Raw genomic sequence first — 20,998 nt, 5'->3', positions numbered from 1 at the left:
TCTCTTAACAACTTAACTATATTATATAGTACAGTAAAGTTCTTCTTTGAGATCGACATCATATAAATAACGGATAAATGTCTGAATAAGTTATTAATATTACTTATGTGTAAAAAAATAACTAACTCTTTACTCAGGTAATCAAAATTAAATGTGAAATTTTAAATTATTAATATTAAAATATTTACAACTATAATTTATTTTATTATATAAATTCATTGAAAATAAAAATAAAAAATCACAATATTAGGTAACGTCAATTGCATGCAAATTTTTATCATTTATATTTTTACAAACTCTTATTTTGAAACTTGAAATTAGTAGGCATAGTAAATAATGAAATACTTTTTAGTTTTTAGTAATTTTATTATAATTTAAGATGTAAAGTAAGTACAGGGTAGCATATAGCCCCATTAATCATATTAAATGTAATAATTAGCTGCGATACACATTTTGTATTTATCATCACTCATCAGATTATCTATACCTCTGCTATTTATTTTCCAAGTCGAGGTTTCTTGAGTTGTAATATCTAAACGATGCCGAATACTCGTATGTATAGAATTTATAGATACCTTTATATATATAAAGTGTGTGTGTGTGTGTGTGTGTACGATACTATAATATTCGCACTCAAAGGACACAGCAGTGGCCGAAACGATGATGGCAGAGACTAGAGAGGAAAAACAAGCCGGGGGCGATCGCGTATATAGTACATGGGACGAGGGGACAAAAGAACCGAGTGGAAAAACGCAATATTTATTTTTAAAAAGAACGTTGTCGTTGCGGTCCCGACAGAAAAACGTAATATATACCGACGGTCGCACATTCTGACAAACGGTCCTTCGTGCTCGGGATAATATATCGTCGTCGGACGTTAGATTATTATTATTTGTACACGCTCGCGTCTATGGCATGTAGTTTAATGTGGTGTACGACAACGACCGGAGGAAATCGCATATTTTCAGGAAATTCTTCTTGCGTCAACCCCAAAAATTGTCAAAATATTTTTTATTATATAAATATATATATATATATATATATATACACATACATTATACATGTGTGTATGTGTATGTGTGTGTGTATGTGTGTGTGTGTGTGTGTGATAGTATTGGGTAGTTAGGTTATGCGTGTAATACGTACATACTCCGGTGGGGCACTGTTGTAGTACCATATAAGTATATGTAATTTATGTGAAAATGGTTTATACTCGTATACTGCACTTTTCTCTATACTTTGAACGGAAATATCTATCGATGACTACGTCTAGCATATTTTTTCCTTCTAATTGTTTCAAGCCATACACCACGCCTATAAATTACAATTTGTATGTAAACCGGGACATAAACACTAAGTGTCTGTATGTATGAATAGTACCTACAAATGTAAAGCGATAGATATAGAATACAATATATTTGTACGTCTGTAAATGTAATCGGTGGTCAACGAAGTGTCATAAGTCATAACCCACATATAACGAAGCTTGCTTTAGAATATAATAGTTTTATGTTTAATGTCATGTTATATTTATACAAAATACACAATCCAATGCTATTTAGACCAAATAATGTAATAGCTATAAGTATAATAATAATAATGAGATTACAAAAGACAATAGGTAAACGATACTATTTTATGTAAATAATACACTTTGTGGAAATTAATAATTAGTAAATTATGTCTGTTTGTAACTGTCAAAAGTATTCAAGTATATAGCATTGCTGCATTATATTATATAGATGCGTTTATTTATTCGTGGTCGAAGGAAATATTTTTTTGCATTTATGTAATTTTAAATGAATGTATATTTTTAATACTTACTAAAACTGTTAGTTTATTTTCTATAAAGAGATTATATAATGGTACACGATTTTCTTCTCGACACGTAAGTGAAAACAATATGCGTTGTGTATTTTATTGGTTTTTAACGACTCTGCACTACTACCTATAATAAATAAAAATATGGACTGTCTAACAAAACATTTCCCACGCAATGTCCGCCATACGTCCATACATTATCAACTCAGTTAATGAAAACCATATATATATATATATATGTATATTAATGTTTTATACACTTATACGCGAGGAAACAAGTTTAGTTGTACGTTGTGACTTGCGTTAGTTATGTACTTACATCTATTGACTATTCTAATAGAACGATTTTACGACTGGTAAGGAATCAAACGACTTTTCACACTAAATGTAGAGGCGCTTCGATAATTCATTAACGTCATAGTAATAATTGACTAGTTTTACGCGCATAAACTAACACATTACTATTATTAAAAATTAAAATACAAACTATCAGCGAGTCAATTTTTATTTTCTAATAAACTTTTTTTTTATGATGAAGTAATACTTATCGATCGTTTTTTGTAAATATTTTTACATTAAATGAATATAAACAAATTATGACTCTGTATTTTTAATATTTTAAAATTGCCTTAAAAAACGGAAAGAAAGACAGTAAAAATATAGCTACGACAATCGATATTCATAAGGGTATGTTAATATTTGAATATATACTTTATATTAGTATAAAGTAGGTTGAACTAATTTTTACCAACAATAAATCGCATATATTATTTAATTATTATTATTAATTATAATAATTATTATTTAACAATAATATAATAGTTATAATATTATTTAATATTTCAGCTTTATTAATTTATAATTTATAAGCCAATACCGACATACTGTATAACAGTGAAAAAAGTTCATATTATATAAGTATAACTCCCTATTAATCTAAATATTTTGAAACTAATTGTATGTAAATAATTATAATATTTTAGTGTATATATATATAAGTTTCAAGTGCTAAAGAGTAAAGAATATTTTTTGAATTACAAAAAAAAATATCTTAATTCGTTATTTTACGTTAAATTATCAGCTATTACTGAGAAAATTTAAACTTAAAATGTCTATATAAATATAAATTGTTTTTATGTACTTTCAATATTTTAAAATCACTACAAGTAAAACTTATGTGAAACTTATTGTACTGCATGTAAGTTTTGTCAAGATCTATTTGTTTTGATTTTCAATATGTTTTAGAAGAATTATTTTTTATAAAATAATAATAAATAAATAAATAAATAAACATCACATTTTTGAGGTTATTTACTTAGTATTGCGTTAAGCTAGAGTGTCTTACTATTTTATACCATTTTAGATTACTGTTAATACTAATCGCATGATAACAATGTAAAATATGAGTATAAACTGAATAAAACAATATTTATTTTTTAATTTTTTATGTAAATAATATCCAGACAGATTTATTTTTAACTAAATATATTGAAATAATTCATAATCATAAATCTTAAATCTATTAAATTGTATAATTTAAAAATATAATACATTTAAAAAATGGTATTTGTTACAAAAAAAATTAACAAGCAGGATAATATTATACGTACCTACGATATACACGTTTGATGTTTTCCTGTAGCTAATTATTATTCAAACACCACTAATAATATTTTTAATCTTTTAATGCAGAACGTTCACAGCTCATGCTAAATCAAATACACCCTTAACATAAAAATTAACTTTTGATATTTTTGTAAATTATACACATAATAATTATGTGGATTTAAATTAATTCAAAACTAATTTTTAGATTTTTTTTATGCAATGGGGGTAATAACTTTGTACACCAAAAAATTCCTAAAAAAATTACTCTTGGCCAAATCTATGAAATCATTCTAAGCACTCGTATATACACTATATTATTAGCGGTACACAATATATTTACTGATTTATCATACCTTAGAATAAAATTACTTAAAATACAATAACATTAAAGTATATACTTTATATGAATAAGTATGCAAATACACAGCATCTATAGCTACAATGCAAAAGTTTCTTGAATTCAAAACTTACAATACGTACATATATATATATATATTAACATTTCTTGTAAATAACATTTAAATATTCTCCAGTGCGAATTAAAAGATATAAACTGTGTTAGGGGTAAGATAAGTAATACGAATAATATAAAGTATTCAAGACAGTTTTGGTTTAGACAACTATACACTGAATACTTTTCAGCAAAATATGTTCAAAAGTTTAAACATCTTTTTTGGATTCCCGCCGTGACAGTGTGGTTTCCTCGGGGTTTTTGTTGTTTGCACGAATTTTATGGTGAACGCATTTGCACAACGCGCATACGTGTATCTATAACGTTTTATCTCAGCAATAATATATTATGCTCTTACTAACAAGGTTTTAACTCGCTGTTAATATTGTATAGGTATATAGGTACTTGCGGAACCGTTGTTGGTATTCACTTTGTTGATTGAGTTGCCCACGTCGCACAAAATTATAGTATAGGTAATAGACAATAGTTGTTTATACGTCATAATACAATCATACACTCAGATGCGTGACCAATTAGATCGGTATAGATCAAAATTTCTTTTGAATTCACGAACCCAATTATTATGGATATTGCTTTCGTAAATAAAATATAAAAATACAATTTTACCAAAATTCAATAGTAGAAAATTATACGTTAGCCAAATGACATAATAAGTTTGGAATAATACATTGTATGTACAGTATAATATGGGTACTGTTGCTGTCTTCATTGAATGATATTTCACTCTTCTCGGTGTATCAACTGTATTAATAATACAATATACCTACCTACATGATATTATGCCGGATAAATTTCCTTGAGTTCTTCAAATCGTGCGATCTTCATTCGTCACACGCAAGCAATCTAATATTTTACCTTTTATTTTTGGATAAATTTACCAGTAGTTTTTTTTTTAATTCTATTGTGGAGATAAATGAATTATTGTACAAGTAAGTCGTTCGATATAATATTATATGAGTACATTGCTTATCTTTTTGGAACTAAGTAAAAATATATAATTTTTAATTTTTAATAGAACTTAAATATAATGATAATGAGTACCTAATATTAATTAAATTTGAATTTTGACTAATACCGCCATTATTCTTTTGATCGATGCGTTTCAATTGTCACAATACCTACTTAAAATTTATTAGATAAAATAAATGTTTATCTCAGAGTGAATAAAGATCATGAGCTCGATAGCCTGTAGTATATAATATTTAAAAGCGACATAGCGAAAGTATACCAACCATCTTTTTACAACAAGCCTTTAATGTGAAATTAATATAGAGCCAATAAAAATTAAACGACATTTTGTGACGCCTCAAATCTCTTGATTTCACATCTCGTAATATGTATTTATATATTTATATATATACATATATATACATTTAAGCACTATATTCAATATTGGCGATAAGTTGTATAACTATAATATTATAACTTATAGCGTAGTATGCTTAGGCTAGAGTTTTATTTTTTAATTATAAATTGTAAATTGTATAAATACTAACTTATATAATATGTATACATATAATATACGATATAGCATAGAAAAAAGTTGTATTATTATAATACATATAACTACGTACCTATTAATTTATGCGATGAGTTTATAAACATTAAATTGTGTACAATATATGTCATAACATTGCTTTACTGTTTGGTCGTTTATAGTTCGCGAATCATTGACTATATAATATATAATTTTATACATTTATTGTATAATAAATAGTAAGTATAGGGTACGTATGTATATAAACATATTATGATGTATGAGAGTATTTTTCAATTGCATATTTGGTTAAATTAAATCCGCTTTATAAAATTAACTATACTCGTACATAAATAGTATATAGAATAATAAACATACTATAGATTTTAAAAATGAAAATGAGGTTAGTAATATAGCTATAGTTAATAAAAAGGTCAGTCCTCGGTTTTTTAGTGAAATACGTTTTGGTAAAATATTAGTTCCCATCACGCGAAACAAATAGATAGGCCTTTTGTAAATTACTACACGAATAAAATATACACTTAAATAGTAAGTTATATTATATGTTATTTTTTATAGACAAATATCTATACGAAATCTTTGATACTGAAACTAATTTTATTCTCCATTATAAAGATTTTAGATTACATCTTAAAAGTAGTCGGTATGATTAAAATTTGATTATTTTTCTTGTAGGAACTTACACAATAGTATGTAACGCGTTTACCCGCAATGTGGGAACTATCAAACCTCATGCAATTTATATATGCTTACAAAGACATGAACTAGAGTTTTTTTAGAAAAAATTTGATAATTTGTAAACTTGGCCACTGATTCACTGAACTTAAAGGTAGGTACACTATTTTTAATGTTGAGAGTAATTTAGCTTAATCTTCTAGTAGAAACGATTATCATTATTCACCAGAAATTTCGTTTATTTTCATTTTACTTAAATTTATGGATACATATGTTTTTGAAAGCAATTAAAAATAATTAATCACCATTCACCACTATAATAGTAATCATAATGTTTAAATTTAAATCTGAATATATAAATTTTATGTAAAATAATAGGTAGGTATTTTAATGTATGTATTTATTTATTTTCAAATTGTAATCCACCAAGTAGATATTTCTCGTTTACGTTGATATTTGATACATTTCATTATTTTAAAATTTTAAACATTTATTTATAATAATTTTTATCGTTTTAAAGATATTAATATATCCTCGATAATTGATTAAAACTGTTTATTATTAGGTATTTTAATTTTGGTTTCTGTTTGTGTCGTGTTATTTGTTATTGATAGAATATATTCAAATGAACAGATGTTAATGTGTATTTGTACATTAACACTGAAAAGCCTCAGAAAAATCATCAAAGCCTAAATCACGATTTACATTTTTGTTATACCTGAAATTTTCGGGCCAATAGTTTACATTTTCCCATTAAAAGCATGATAACATGTATACACGACATATATTTGTTTGAACTCATCGCCAAATTTGTAAGTAATTAACCTTTTGACATAAAATATTTACATTATATTACATTTAGTGATAATGCCCGAATACATATACTATGTATACTATATATAACAAATCAAATTTATAGATTTGAATGGAATATATAGATTTATATACAAGTATGTAGTTGGCGTACTGAATAATATAAAGGATTTAAAATACTGTAAATTATGCTATCACGTTATAAACATATATCAAAATATATGTACAAAGCTATTGTAACATAATACACACTATATAATATAGTCACTATTATATATATTATTATGCATTCAACAGAGAGCTGAGTGGTAACCTATGAATTGCAAACGCCAAACCAAAATGGTATTATTTAAAAATGTTTCTCACTTCCGTGTTCCATTATAGTAAATAGTAATGTGTAATTTATAATATATGTAAAATAATTTTTTTTTTTTAATTTTGAATTAATGAAATATTACTATTTGTTACTTGAAACAATACGTGACACCGACGTCAATGTATTTATCACTATTATTTTGAGTATCCCACAGTTTTGATACCACGTTTAACCGGAACCAGAAAAGCGGTATCGAACGTATATATTATTATTATGTGCACTATACATAAATGATGACACAACGCAATTGTCGCTGAAATCGTTGTGGTCACACTCCGGCGATCGTCACGGGGAGAAAACTCAAAAGTCATCAAAACTCAAAAGACCTATCAGTACAGAGTGCAGACGTGCTGAACTTTCAACGGTTTGTAGTACGCGATACATCCGTTACTATTATTATAGTGCCCTACGCCCCTATTACTTATTAGACGCGTGCCACCATCTCTGACTATATATAATAATATATTACATATTATAATATGAGCACACGCGGAGACAAAAAAAAAAGGAACTGGTTTCCGGCATCGGCGGGGGTCCTCCCTTGACCTTTTTTCACTTTTCTTTCTTCTATCGTTGTTTTTTTCGCCCTCGTCCGAAACGTCCATAAAATAATAATAATAAAAAAAAAAACCGAAGAGGAAAAAGAAATTTATTTATTTTGTATATAATATGCGTGTGTGTGCACAGAAGGAACCATCGAACGACACGAGACACGCGTCGGAAGGATATGGAAATTTGTACGTACACTGAAAATTTGTCGCGCATGGTCATTAATAATATTATTGTCCCTTCAACAATGGGTCCGTCGTCACGGGAGGGAATCAAAATTTATTGCTTTTATTAATATCGCAACGCGATCACGGGTGTGGGTATATACATTATACACATACACATATGATACACATTCACTGATATATATTATATATATATGTGTATTGTGTGTGTGTGTGTTACAATAGATAGTCTTGCAATACACGAAAAACTTGATGATCCTATTTATCATGCTATTTCAATATACATTTATATATGTAATGCTTGTAAGTACCTACATCATAAAGTACAATAAGTATAATGATAAATTTATATATCCTACATCGTCTATTGATTTCGCTGCACTTTATTACACCAAAATACCTGTATGTAATAGGTAATTATATACGAAATGAAAAAAAGTTTCAAGTTCTTACTTTTCATATATTTTAAATACAACAAAATAACATTAAAATCATTATTTTTTATTTGAATACGTATCCAGTTAAAACAATATTCAAATTTTAAACGTCTTTTAAAAATTGAGCACAAAATGTACTTAGGATATTTTAAAATTGTTTTAAAAAAATTTCTATAGATAAATATAATACAGAATTAATTATACATTTTCAAGCTCAAGAAAATACAATTTAAAATTTAAAATTCATGATTTGCAAATAGTCACGATTTTTTCTATTCTTTCACTTTAATCTCTTGTATGAAAGAAAATAATGACTAGGTATTTGATGTATTATCAGAAGTACTTTTATAGTTAAATCTCTAGGGATGTTTTTTGCTCACCTTTTTGCCAGCTATTTAATAGGGAATTTTTATTTTTAGTTATTTCTCTATAAATATTTAAAAAATGTTTTTTCTCGTTCATAAGCCTTAAAAATATAATGAAGGTTTTTTCATAACTTAAAAGTTGTTCATAGAGCGATAAAATATCGAGTATAACTAGGAATAGTCCCTGGGGCCGCTTGAGGTGTTTTCTACTCACCTACCTAATGTTCACGCACGTATGTCACGAGTCACGACCAATGTAATAATCACGTGTAATTCTTAAATTAAATTACTCAGCTATCAATTGTTTTAATCATGTGTTGAGCTGTAAAGTCAAAATAAAAATTAAATTATAAAATAAGTTCCTACTTATTTATAGTAGATATCTATCCCTATTCATTAGTATACTATATACTATATAGTTACTTCACTGAAAAAAGATACCTTTGAACACTTCAAACGATTTTTTGAGGTATACAATTACTTACCTACTCCGTTTTATAATGGAGTAGCGAAGCTTTACTATAATTAACATTTTCAAAAAGGTATTGTGAATTTGTGAACAGTGTTCACACCTAGATTTGTATGCTAGATACCTAAATGCAAAGTCATAACCATAAAATATTATAAATATAAATAATTTTACTATAAAATTACACTAAAATATGTTAAAGTTATAAATAATTTCATAATTATTTAATTTTTTTTTTTATACCTTATCCTTATTTATAAATTAAAATTATTTAATAATTACACATAAAAAATTAATTTAATTTAAATTTTTAAATTTATTCATCTGGTCAGTACGACTTCGTGGCGCAACGGTAGCGCGTCTGACTCCAGATCAGAAGGTTGCGTGTTCAAATCACGTCGAGGTCAATTTTTTTTTGTCATTAAAATTTATACACAATTTTTTTTTCAAATTATTTCATTCATTCATTTATTTTTCATTTTTCTTTAATAATTTGTTACTGATTTATCATGAAAATCCAAAATATTTTCTTAGTTCATAATTATTTTAAAACCATTATCGATAATTAAGAACTTTTTAATACATAATACCTATAATATTTTTATCGTTTATATTATACCTAGCTTTGATTTCATTAAAATAATAAGTATTTTCGTTACTCGTTTGACTAAGATACACTTAATACTTATACTATATAATATATAGTATATATTATACTATTTAAGTATACGATGTTTTAACCACATACAACGTTACAACATAGGTAGGTACTTACCTACCTCATACCTGTTATCTTCTGGGTATATATAAAGTTTAATAATGATATAACGCATATAATTACATTTCATTATTTTTAATTTTTACAGTGAGCTTCAGCATAGTGTGGTGTTGTATAATGTGTGTACTAAATTGATAATTTAACATTTTGTGTTATATATTCATTGTTCAAACATATTATATATTGTGTAGGTAGGTACCTAATCCAAATGAATAATGACAAATTTTAATAATAAAACAATAATGTTAACTTCGAATTCAAGAGTAATTGTTGATTTACAATGTATAAAATACATTAGTATAAATTAGCTTTTACCTAGATACGGTATTTCTAAAAAAAAAACAAAATGGATCCATCGTTGACGGTACTTTCATTGCCTACTTTAAGTTATAACTTTTAAAGCTCTCACTTTCCATCCGTCGACTTCGTGGCGCAACGGTAGCGCGTCTGACTCCAGATCAGAAGGTTGCGTGTTCAAATCACGTCGAGGTCACTTTTATCATACACTTTTGTATTTTTTTTTTTTTGCACACGAATATAAATTATTTTTGCCACTTCGATGTTGTTGAAAACGATTCACGATTGTGAGCAAAAGAGACTAATTTATGAACACGCACGTTTTCGTTTTGAGCATATCAATAGAACCTAACCTCTTATATAGCATAATATGTATCGATTGTACCAGAATGTTTTGTCATGTTTTTTAGTCCCAATTAATTACCTATTTCAAATAAATATTTTTAAAAATTATTTTTACATTAAATTTTAATACATAAGCCTTATTAAAAATATTTTTGAAATTTTTGAAATTTCCTTTACGCGTAGATAATAAAAATAAATCAAGAAAGTTGCCTTTCATTGTGATGGGTATCATTATAGTACACCCCGTAATCGAGTAAATAATGTCACTTTAATGGATGTGATAAACTTTAATTTAACGATAAATCATTTTTTAAATCAGAGTTTTAAAAATTTTAAAAATTAAATTTTCAACTAAAACTTCGTTTAATTCATTAAATTTTAGCTTTAAATGTTTATAAAAAAACAATAAAAAAGGCTTACTATATACTGTATAGGTAGGTACTATGGTAATTTGACAAACACAAATATTGCATACTATACGTCTATACACTCAGGCACTCAGCTCGTAAAATATCTATATCATAATAAATCGGGTTCGCAAATCTATAGGTATATCTGTACCCTGTCCCTGTGTGTATTAATAGTAGGTAAAATTATTATCGTAACTAATGTTATTGATGATTTATAACTTATTAATTATTATATTGATAATTGATAATCAATTCCGATATTTTAACTTGGTTATTTATAATATAGGTAGGTATAACTGCAGAATACGATTTTTTATACTTTTAATTAATAAACTTATAATGTATATATCTATATGCTGTAGTTGCGTAGCCGGTGGCCGGTGTTAAAACACCCTCCTCCTACAGTGATATAAATGGTATAATCCAAAAATATATTACTTACCTATATTATGTTAAAAATGATTTACGTTTTTACAAAATATATAATTAATAGCAGCTATCATAAATGTTTATCGATAAACGACAATACGGCATTGTGACCCAGTGATCCTATTATCTGAAGATTTTTCAAGAAAAAGTCACCGCATTAACTGATATAGATATACAATTATAATATTGTTATATAATTTTATATTTTTATTAATTTTCAATACTATACAGCAATAAAATTTGTTTAAAAAAATATTCAAAAGTTAAACGTATTTTATAGCGTATTAATATGACCTTATGACTCCGTGATGGGTGTATGAATAACTCCCTCTTACAAGTAATTTTTAAATATTAAATTAAAATGCTGCCCTTTAAAATATCTATTGAATAATTTGAATATATGTTTGACTATAATATGCATTTATCAAATAACTATGTTAGGTAATTGGCCATTGCCAATATCATGTGATCGTATTATATTTTTTACTATATACATAGACTACAATAATTTATATGAACTCCACATGCTTCAAATCTCAATGAAAGAAAATTCTGATTATAGGACATAGATAGGTACACTTACACAATTTGATGATACGTAAGTAGATTTCTAACTTCTTACGAACAGTATTTACGGTTAAATTACTTAATGTATGATTATTTTTTCACTTTCAAAGTGTTTAATTTTGCATAAGATATTCTACACTAAAAAATCATATTTTTTCATTTATAGCGATGGCAGAATTGTTTAAAATTGACGTTCAACGCTATTACTTTACATTATCAATTATGTTTATAATTATAACTAATATAAATGTATACCATAACAGCTACCCGTGGTTACACCAACACAATGTTTATGTTTGAATGTTAATAATGTTCAGGGTGATTCCATACATACGTATTGTTGTAGGACGTAGGTACCTATTGAAACAAATTAATCTCTTGCTGACAACCGTTATGAATATAATTTTAGTCGGAAAGTATACTTACATCTATTAATACTTATCAGTGGTGTACTATAAAAATAAAAAAAATTAATCATTATTTTATTTTATTTTTAATGTATTTGAATAGTTATTATCTGTATAGTGAAATAAACTAAATCACTTAAAATTCATATATTTTGTCATACATTCACAATGACTTCGTGGCGCAACGGTAGCGCGTCTGACTCCAGATCAGAAGGTTGCGTGTTCAAATCACGTCGAGGTCAATTCATATTTTTTGCAATTTTAATTTGCTATTTTACAGTTTTACTATTACTTCAATCATAGATGTTCATAAAATATTAAACCACAATGCAATGTTATTTTTTTTTCAGAGGTTTTAACTTATTACGCTGAATTTTTTTTATACAAACACGGGAAAATTATATTTTTTTAAAACAGTTCAAATTTTGAATCATTTTCACAATATTTTAATCATAAATATACTAAATATTATTATTGTATGAAATATAAATGTATAATATTATAATAAAATTATCATATAAGACGTATAATCATATAATCTATATTTATATATTATATTATATTTGTATTATAGAAAAGCAAAGGTTAAAATAATGTGACCTAAAGTGAATGCAACACTAATTGACGATGGTCGTGCTCATATCTATAAATATTTAAACAACAATATTTTTAGTTTATCTTAAGTACCTTTTCTGCTCAGCTGACAATATCATATTACACGTAAAACATATTTTTTTAAATATTTATAAATTATTTAATATATAGTTCTGCAAGAAATATATTTTGAACTTATTTTTAAATTTTTAAATCATTTTCGAAATTTCTATTATAAATAATAATGAAATATTCTTCAATTTTTAATAAAAGAAAATGTACACCATTTAAGATTAATTTTATATTTATAAATATAAAATAATTTAAATATAAAATTAATCTTAAATTGTGTACTAAATAGTGTTATTTAAATAAGATATAGGTTGATTAAAATTAATTTAACATTTTAACATGACGTAATAATATATTATATTACTACTACCTGTGTACATTGTACAGATATCGATTTTTTTTTAATTATTTATCTTAATGATATTTTAATCAGATCTTAATTTTATGCTTTTTTCCACTCCGTGATAACATTTTTTAATATTCAGATATTTTGCAGTGATTTACAGATAACATCATCGTATAAGACTCAGTTATAAAACTGAAATGATATACTCGACACAATTTTTATTAGTGTCATAGACTTTTAAGTTTTAATATTATGAATTTTAAAATTACTCATACAGATTTATATTTTTTGTAATTAATTATTTCCATTACGGTGTACAATTAGTTTTTCTACTTATTCATAGCCCATAGGCCATAGGTTCAGTAAAATCACATTTTTTATACAATATTTATTACGTAACTTTTTTAAAAGCATTTTATCCTGTAAAATTCAAATATAAATAATTAAAAAAAATAAACAATAATAATAATGTAATCCTCCTAAAATAAGTAACACGTTCGGCGATTTTTGAGCGGGACTGATAGAAATAAATCTATGGAACATCAGGTGCCGACGTATGGGTAACCAAGCACGGCGGGATACCTGTAGAAGTATATTCTAAAACCAATATTCACTTAATACGCTATTTAGAACCCTCCCATATTAATTATCTGGTGTCAACCTGACCATCCTGAATTGTGTTTCTTTTAAATTTATCGATACGAACAAACATTTTTATTTTTTTTATACAAAACGTACTGATTATGTGATATTCATTTAAGTGCGATTAGTTTGTTAAGAAACAACTTATTTTATACGTTTCAATTTATTTAAAAATTATATTGTATAGATATTTAATGTTTATAATTATAATACTAAATTTGTTAAATATTTAAAAACTAAACCTTGTTATTTGTATTTTTTGGAAAATAATTAATTTATTTTTACGGTGCCTATTACTATTTTTATTGTTATTAATTTTATATTTCAATTAAAAATAAAATACTTTAATGTTGCAGGTGGTAAATGTTTAATGGTTTTATACCTACTGATTTAATCCATACTCTATACCCAATTTAATGTTTGAAAGAAGATATAATGCGATTACAATATGATATTAAAATCAATATGTAGGTGTGTATACCTACTTTGAATTTACGGTTTATAACTTCTTACAGCAAATAACACCTCAATTAACCTTAAAAAGGTAGCTAAAATGTTTTATAATTATATTTTATGTTATAGGTCTCTCCACTACATTAAATTTATCCTTGAATAGTTTTTTTCTGATACTAGGTAGTAATAAAAAATTTTTTATTTAAATAATGCAATAATATTTATAGTCAATTATACATTGATTTATATATATTATATATACACATGTGACATACTCATAGGCGCCCGGAACGGGGGGCAAGCTTGGGCATTTGCCTCCCCTGGATTTTCAAAAATATGTTTTAAATTGAATGTTTACAGATAAATTACTATTTATTATATAACAAATCCTAACATTGCCCCCTCCTAAAAAAATTTCTGCGGGCGCCTATGGACATACTATTGTTGTCACTTTTGTTATCATTTTTCAGTTTTCAAAAAAATACATTAGTTTTATTAATTATTAACTTTATAGGTATTTAGTGTATCTTAATATAATTTAATGGAGATATTTTGAGGATTTAAACCATAAGTAACTATTATATTAAAAAATTTATTACAGTTTATAAATAGTAATCAACCAATTTATATTATTATATTAATTAATAAAAAAGAGATTACAATGATTCAATGACTTTTTATTGCAGAGTAGAGTATTATTGTAACATTGTAGCTTAGTAACTAAATTTATTTTTCATTAGCTAAAATATGTGTTAGTAAATGTAAATAATAATAATAATCCATTTTTTATAAAATGTATATAGAACAAATAATCTGTCTTCTGAAAACAATAGAATATCGTAAAAAAAAGTTCATATTATAATTCATAATTATTGTTTTGCAATTAATTGATCAAAATATTCAAAGTATGGCATTCAAAAAAATATTCATATTTCGCTCAGTAGTCAAAGGGCACTATAGTTCGGGGCAGTGGCGTATTTACGGGGGTGGTACAGGGGTACTGGACCCCCCAGAGAAAAAAAACCGATACATATCCTTGCAGTATAGTAAAGTAATAAGTATAGAAATTGGTATTCTGTGTATTCTAACGACGGTTTCCAAGTTACAGTTAAAAAAGATGTGTGATAAAGCCATAAAGGCAATAGGTAATATAGGTAAATTGGTAAATTATTTAATTATGTATAAACTGTGGACCCCCCCCCCCAAGAAAAATGTTGAAAATACGCCACTGGTTCGGGGTACTCCTCCCATGACCTGGTTGACAATTCGAATCAAATTGTTGTTAGTTTATAACTGGGTATTCTTAATGTGTTTACAGATATCGTGGATCGAACTGGCGAACAGTGCAATCCAGAAGGGAAACTTACCTACGAGCAATTTAGACACCAAGCGGGAATGGAATAGTTGTTTAACTAAAAGTAAGGCAATTAACAGGGATACAAGACTTGAAACAATGACTGGTGTTTGGTGAGATCCAGCAGAGATGCTTACAAACATCTTCGGCCGTATATATTATGGATTAGAAAAGCCATTGTCCTTGACAGAAAAAATACTGTAGGTACTCTCACTTGGAAGATCTAGTGAAGCAAAGTATTGAGCGTGGTGTCTCATACCTTAAGTTGAGACCTGGTCGTGTGGCAATGCAAGATGCCACTGCTCAAATGGCGATGTTACAATTTATTTCATCAGGTTTTCCAAAGGTTGCCGTTCTTACCACAATCCATTGTGATCACTTAATTATTAAATTATTATTATTAACAATAATAATTTATTAATCTGGATCTAAATAATCAATTCACCTAAATCATAATAATTAATATATTATATTACCTTTATATTATTATACATAATATTGCTCAGTTCAAAAAACAATATATTTATATCAATACATAAATATTGTAGAAAATATATTCACCGTGTATGCAAAATGGAAAATGTTCAAAAGGTTTTCCGAAATTGTTTACTATTGCGACAATGCGACACAATCCGGACAGGATGGTTATCCAAAATATTATGAATTTAAGTCTTTAAGATGGTAATACATGGCGTTATATTATTTGTAACGAATTTGTTTCCGGGCAACGCCGGATAATTCAGCTAGTATTATAATATAAACATAATTATATTCATAAATATAATATACATATAATTTAGCATTAATTTATCAATTAATGAAATCCAACTACAAAATACATTTAAATGATGGTATTTGTTAAATATTATCTAAATAACCAATTCACCTAAATCATAATAATTAATATTATTATGTATTATATTACCTATATATTATTATATATAATATTGCTCAGTTCAAAAAACAATATATTTATATCAATACATAAATATTGTAGTAAATATATAGGAAACTATAAAATATATAGTATTGCATTTTTAAGAATTAAGTAATAGCATTGATTATGCATATGATTTATATATTATATTATGATTACAATGCATAATCAATGGTAATATAGGTAGCTAAATATTTTTAACTTATAAAACATACATTCAATCTCAGAAAATAATAATATATTTATTAACACTTTAAGCTATTACAAATTATACTCAAACACCAACTTAATGTTACCTTAACCGGCTTAACCTAACAACTCATTTAATCAGTGGCGTATTTAGGTTTTTAAAACAGGGGGAGTTAAAACCCTATGAAAATTACAAACAAAATTCATACTTTTAGATATAAGCTATATTTGTTTTATATTATCATTTGTTTACCTATTTATAATTAAAGTAAGACTATTTAATTAAGACTTTTTAGTTTATTAAATTCAACATAATTTATTAATAAGTACAAATTTGAATACAACATTACAATTCACAATGAATATATAAAAGTTTTTTTTATATTAAATTATAAAACAATTTCTCAAATAGAACAAAATATTAAATTAGGTAACAGTTTGACATTGCAAATGCGTCTTTATAAGAACATAGGTACCTATATACTTAGCCATGGTTTTAGGTAACTGATAATTTTTTTTATTTTATTCTTTTTAATTGAAATATATTTTTATTGGCTACAACCATTGATTATAAATATTATACAATATATAATCAATGCTACAATTGGAGTTATCACACTAGAAATTTGCAGAATATAAATACATTTTTTGGCATAACTAAAATTGGTTGGGGGGGCTGTTCTATCGGTTTTTTCCTTTGGGGGGAGCAGTATCCCTGTGCCCCCTCCCTTAAATACGCCACTGCGTATGCAGTTTATATATAATAATTACTACTGCAGGCATACGAGTACAGGACACTATAGAGTGTGGAATATTTTATTAATAAATTAATTAAGCGATTAAAGTAGAAACACACTCATAGGCTAACTTACCTTCGTATTTCCTATTTTTCGAAGAATAGGTTCCCATCTTCGCCGAGTTCGTAGAATATAACAAATTAGTAAGACAAGTAATATTTTTTTTATGAATAAATATAAACATAGATGTTTTCAAGATGATAAAAAATGATATTTAAATATTTTATTATTTTAGTGGCTAGTATAATATCTGTGGTTGGGAGCCAAAATAGCTGATATGTGAAAAAAAAATTAAATTTTCAGTTTAGACTTGTAAATTATAAGTCTATGGCCTATGTGTGTATCTCACAATTATATTTTTTCAAATCTCAGGACAGATTATATGACTACGTTATATGCTCTACGAGTTATACTAGTTATTACAATTTGCATATTATATACCTACATATTATATTATCCATCTATAGTAATTTTTTAGTAGTATATAATAATAAATAGTTAATCATGTCAGTTAGTTCAGCAAGAAGTACATCGGATTCCGATGATGAATTTTTCTTGGATATGTTATTTCATCTACCAAGACCAAGGCTTTTCCGAGATAGAATAAATCCTCTCGAAGAGTTTGATGACTTCGATTTTAAATGCCGTTTTAAGTAGGTACATTTTCAGATATTATTTTTAATAGACCACTTTTGATTTAAATTTTATAATTTAATGGTACTATTATACAAATATCTTCATTAAAAACATAAATGCAATAAGTAATAGTACATTTTGATACACAAACACACTTATACACAATATAATATATATACATATACATATATCAATGGATTTACACTATACAGTTATACACCCAGGGTGTAAAACAAAACAAAAATATACATCATTGTAAAATCAATACATTCATCACTCCGTTCAGAATCTAAAAATAAATTACTAATACATACTATATTTTATGGAATATTTAATACTGGCTTTTAGAAGGGTTCTGCTCAGAATCCTTTTTCGTCGTATATACAATGATTTATTTGTATTGAATTCAAATTAAACACATCCGTCACTTTGACCAAATTAATGACAAATAAAAATCATCACGCCTTCTATAAAACAGAACTACTTCTCCGATTTTTGTAGTAATAATTAATTATTAATATTATAATAATAAATAAATAATATTTAATTTAACTATTGATTGTAAATACTATTATGAGCAGTAGTTATATTCAATGATTTAATGTATACACAAGTATTAGTTGGTGTGTGTTATTACGTACCTATATTGACTATATTGCGCATAGGTATTAGGTATAATACTAATACATTATATTATATGGATTGTATCAAGTGTTTTAGTGGTTATATTATCGATTCTCTTGGCGAGTAAATTATCAGTTAAGTCAGTAAATATAATAATTTAAATATTGTACAACTGTACAACTATATATGAATTACTATTATAGGTAATTATTAATTGTACATTGTAAATTTTAATTATCTAAACGAAATGAGCTATTATGTTAACATATTTTGTATATACTGTAATTTAAAAAGATAATGATTTATTAAGTGCATTTTAACCTAATTGTAAACCCCTTTAGAGTATAATATTATTTTAACTCAAAATCGTCTTTGACCCCTTGGGGGAAATATGACTGGATATTGTTAGACAAAACATGTACAAAGGAAATACGTCGAAGTCCGTTTAAATGCTAAATACGTAATCATTGTTTTCAATGAATGAGAAATAAGAGAAATTAACAATTGCACATATGTTCACACGGTTATAAACAATTAATGTGTTATTAATTATCGAACTTCCTTTAACCTAATTACCGAACAACGTTTCCTGCAAATATAAATGCGCTGTGTTTATTAACAATTAATAGTGTGTTTCATATATTATATCAGACTCTGTTAATATATTTTGTATTGTAATATTGTTTCAAGTATTTGTATAGTAATATAGTGTATGAATTATTATTTTTGGTGAGTGACTACTGACAAGTACATAAGAATAACTTGTTGAATAAATACAGTACAGTAACTGTATATTAGTATAACTTATTATTTTTGTTCATAATTTCTAATTTTTAATATTATACAAAATAAAACCAGTTACAAACTTAAATTTCAAATTATTAGTTTTATAACTAAATAAATGCGTAGGGTAGTCAAGTACTAAGTAAGTAATTATAACTTAAATAGTGTCATATTTATAGTAATAAATATAATAACGAGACAATACTTTATCATAAACTATGAATTTATAAAAAATAGCCATTAATAATTAATTAGTTAATTTTTCATGATTTATTATTAATGAAATATTAATCTATATCGAGAATTTATATTAATGGAACATTTACCATAATACATTTTATCTGATATAATTTTTTAAACGTTTAATTGCATTTAAAATAGTTTTTTTTTTTTATTAAACCAACAATGACTACTTTATACGGTTATCTAAAGGCTCGAAGACTCCGGCGACCGGCATTAAACATTCCTAAATAACATAACAAATATTAAATTCATATATTAACATCGCTAAATAAAGTACGGTAAATCAAATTAAAATTATAAAAATTAATTATAAATAGAAAAAAGTGAATATTATTATTTAAAAAACTTCAGTAATTCTATATCTTATATATATCATATCTTAAATGCAATATATATTTTACTCTTATAAAAATAAAGTTTGTTATGCAGACTCGCAGTGTTTACTAACTGATTTATACGTTTTTAAACGATTCTCAATACGAAAAATTAAACGAAGTGTTTGTCTCGTTATACAAAGCGTTTATGCGAGTGTTTATGCGAGTACAAAAATGTTATTATAAAATATTATATAATATACGTAGCAATATTATGGGTACCTATAATTATAGATAAAATATAGAATAACGCGGAAAAACAATGATTAAGCGAATGGATGAAAAATATACGGTATCTTTATAATAGAAAAAAATCATTCATAAATTTAACAGTTTGGTCTCGCAAGTACCCTCTTATCATCTTAGACCGTTGCATAACAGTATAGATTGCATAATATTTAAATATATACAGGGTGATTCATCAATAGTATTCTCAACTTCATATGTTTTTCT

At 25.9% G+C, this 20,998-nt stretch overlaps 2 protein-coding genes and 3 non-coding genes across 6 annotated transcripts in view; 4 read left to right on the top strand and 1 right to left on the bottom strand.

The window, feature by feature from the left end:
• Nucleotides 1–20,998, top strand: part of LOC114120346 (Fanconi anemia group J protein homolog) — a 273,602-nt gene that overhangs the window by 28,173 nt on the left and 224,431 nt on the right. The gene's annotated exons all lie outside the window — the stretch shown is intronic.
• LOC114126048 (uncharacterized) overlaps nt 1–20,998 on the bottom strand; it is a 263,154-nt gene that overhangs the window by 232,734 nt on the left and 9,422 nt on the right. The gene's annotated exons all lie outside the window — the stretch shown is intronic.
• Nucleotides 9,604–9,675, top strand: Trnaw-cca (transfer RNA tryptophan (anticodon CCA)). The gene has a single exon. It is a non-coding gene; the product is annotated as a tRNA-Trp (tRNA).
• Trnaw-cca (transfer RNA tryptophan (anticodon CCA)) lies at nt 10,468–10,539 on the top strand. The gene has a single exon. It is a non-coding gene; the product is annotated as a tRNA-Trp (tRNA).
• Nucleotides 12,672–12,743, top strand: Trnaw-cca (transfer RNA tryptophan (anticodon CCA)). Its single transcript has one exon. It is a non-coding gene; the product is annotated as a tRNA-Trp (tRNA).

Source organism: Aphis gossypii, chromosome 2 (genome assembly GCF_020184175.1).
Source record: "Aphis gossypii isolate Hap1 chromosome 2, ASM2018417v2, whole genome shotgun sequence".
NCBI lineage: Eukaryota > Metazoa > Arthropoda > Insecta > Hemiptera > Aphididae > Aphis > Aphis gossypii.
The sequence above is the reverse complement of the archived record's forward strand: the minus strand, read 5'-3'. Positions and strand labels throughout refer to the sequence as shown.